Source organism: Pinus tabuliformis, chromosome 9 (genome assembly GCF_031772625.1).
Source record: "Pinus tabuliformis cultivar Carrire ecotype Pingquan chromosome 9, CPIR1, whole genome shotgun sequence".
Classification (NCBI taxonomy): domain Eukaryota; kingdom Viridiplantae; phylum Streptophyta; class Pinopsida; order Pinales; family Pinaceae; genus Pinus; species Pinus tabuliformis.
In genome coordinates this window covers 65,777,475-65,780,361 of record NC_142307.1, presented here as the reverse complement: position 1 = coordinate 65,780,361, position 2,887 = coordinate 65,777,475, and the positions used below count along the sequence as shown (strand labels likewise).

General features: G+C 43.1%; 1 pseudogene; it reads left to right on the top strand.

The window, feature by feature from the left end:
* The first annotated feature begins 1,461 nt into the window (after positions 1–1,461).
* LOC149147137 (putative sugar phosphate/phosphate translocator At1g12500 pseudogene) lies at positions 1,462–2,378 on the top strand (annotated as a pseudogene).
* The last annotated feature ends 509 nt before the right edge of the window (positions 2,379–2,887 follow it).

Below are 2,887 nucleotides of genomic sequence, written 5' to 3'. Positions count from 1 at the left end.
ATGCTTGAGCAGTTTCATGCAATTCTGGTGCACGGTTTCCAAGAAATTAGCCTCCATCACCATCAGCCATTTTTGCATTTTCTCCATATCCGTGCATCCGTTTCAAAACCTGTTTCATGGGGATATGCATGTGAGTGATGGTAACCTACCCAAGCAGTTTCAGCCGATTCCGATGCACGGTTTCCGAGAAATCGATCTCTGAAATCTTCAGCCATTTTCCATTTTTCTCGAAATCCGTGCATCCATTGATCACTATTTTGCTATGGGAGATGCATCATGATGATAGAAACATGCTCAGCAAGTTTCAGATCAATCCGCTTTACCGTTTGGGAGAAATGGTGAAAACAAGTTTTGGTTCTGTGACATTGCAGCAACAGCAGCTTGAAGGTGCAGATTTGAACATGGAAACAAATGCATGCAGCTTAGATCTGGTCAGAGGAAACCTGCACAAGGAAAAACAATAAAAAATGATCAGCCAAGCCCTCATGCAACCAAAGGATCCAAGCATGCAGCAGCAGAACATGAGCATGCAGCAGCAAAAAGCTTCACAAGCAGCCGTTTGACTTCAGGTACGTGACTAAACCTTGTTCATCTATTGCATGAATCTAGTCTAAGCATTGCATGAACGAATAGAATGGTGAAATTAAGCCATGAATGTAGCAAGACATCCAGTTCTCTAGCACTCACGAGAAAATCACGCAGCATGCGCGGATAGTCATTCACGTGGAAGTTGAGAAACACAGGCAATGGAAGATTTGTTGAACTTCAGTGCACAGGGCATCAATTGATTAACAAATAGAAGAAGACATGCAGTTCATGATAGCACAGCAATTCATATGGGCCAGCACACATTTTTGCCACCTCACTCCACCAAAAATCACGCAGAATTAATGAGCGCTCAGCCGAAACTCATAGACTGTTGTTAACTTGCACTTGCATCATGTTCAACTGAAGTATACATCCTCTGCTTCCTCAAAATGATTAACCTATCATCCTTCGCTGATTGTTTTGGCCTGTTCAAAATTCTCCAGCATACCAAGATCGTGCAGAGGCGCAGAGACATCCTATGGAATCCGGCTAGCATTCTACAGGAAGACGTTTTACAGGAAAATACAGCAGAGTCTTCCAGGGCAGAGTAAGCAGCTTGGTTTTCAGGCGGAACTGGGGTGGAGCTCTCTGATGAGATTTGTGTTTGCACTCGCTTCTCATACACCTCGATCTCAATCTGAAGCTGTTCCCAATAGGAACTGATATCTCTTTCATCTCTCAGCTCGAGGAGGCTAAAAAGATCACCAAGTTGCAGAGTTGGGGGAGGCTTATAATAACGAGACATCCACATCTGTTTTGGGTCCATCTGAGTCCTACACAGTATAGACAAGTACCCAGACGGTGCTCAGGTCTGGAAACCAATTGGGTCTTCCGAATATTGATCAGATCTGATTTTTCAAGCCCTCTTCAGCTATGGCCGAAACACAAACATGGACGAGGCGGGGCAGTAACCCAAAGCTTGAACAAGAAGTTATTGACATACCTCCAACTCCAACAGGAGAAGGAAAATATGGTGCATTTCCTGTGTCCCAGACTATTACAACAGCTCTCATTATTGCCGCTTGGTACTCTTCCAATATTGGTGTGCTATTGCTTAACAAATGCCTACTTAGTTTTTTGGATGCAGATACCCAATATTCCTCACAATGTTGCACATGTGTGCCTGTTCATTTTATGGTTTTCTGGCAATTTCATGGTTAGAGATTGTACCAATGCAGTTCATCGTCTCCAGGAGACAGTTTCTTGAGATATTGGCACTGAGCTTCATTTTCTCCTTCTTGGTTGTTTGTGGCAATATTTCTCTGCGCTATTTTCCAGTCTCCTTCAATCAAGCTATTGGGGCAACAACTCCCTTCTTCACAGCAATATTTTGCATTTATAATAACATGTAAGAGGGAGTCTTCTGTGGTTTATATGGCCTTGGTGCCTGTGGTATTTGGCATTGTTATTGCAAGCAACAGTGAGCCATTATTCCACCTTTTTGGCTTTTTGGTTTGCCTAGGATCAACTGTTGCCAGAGCATTGAAATCAGTTGTTCAGGGGCTCCGCTTACCTCTGAGGCAGAGAAGCTTCACTCTATGAATTTGCTCATGTACATGGCACCAATTGCTGCGCTGTTATTGCTTCCTGTTACTCTTTTTGTGGAGGGTAATGTATTAGCTATTGCTATTGAAAAAGCCAGAGAAAACACCTTTATCATATTCCTGTTGCTTGGAAACATGACCATGGCTTATCTTGTGAATTTGACCAACTTCCTTGTTACAAAACATACGAGTGCCCTCACGTTGCAGGTTTTAGGAAATGCCAAGGCCACCATTTCTTCCATATGATTGCATATACTTGCACACTCATAACAAGGATGAGAATTCACTAGGAAAAGCAGCAGACAGTGAGGAAGAAGTGCAGAAAGGGGGAGAAGATGAAGGCTGCCACAGCCAAGCTGAAAGGAAAATCGCCCACAGCCAAGCAGGAAGTTAGCAGACTGTTTCTACAGGAAGCCAGCGAACTGTTTCTACAGGAAGTTTGAAAAGAGGGAAGCCAAAGGAGGAATCGGCCGAGATGTTAGCCAAAGAAGCCACCAGGGCCATCAAAGATGAGGAGAGAGATTGGTTTCTCAGAGGATGAACAACACTTTCAGTAGGGGGGTGATGATGAGCCCCAAAAATGGACAATTATTTGGGCTCATTCAACCTCCTAATTTGACTTAATCCACCATTCTCATTAGTTTATTGCATGTTTTTGATTATATTTATGTTAATAGAGTGAATTTGGTTAGTCATTATGCCAACAAGTCTAATGGGTGCTTTGTGTAGCCTTTTTGGTCAATTTGGAGACAAAA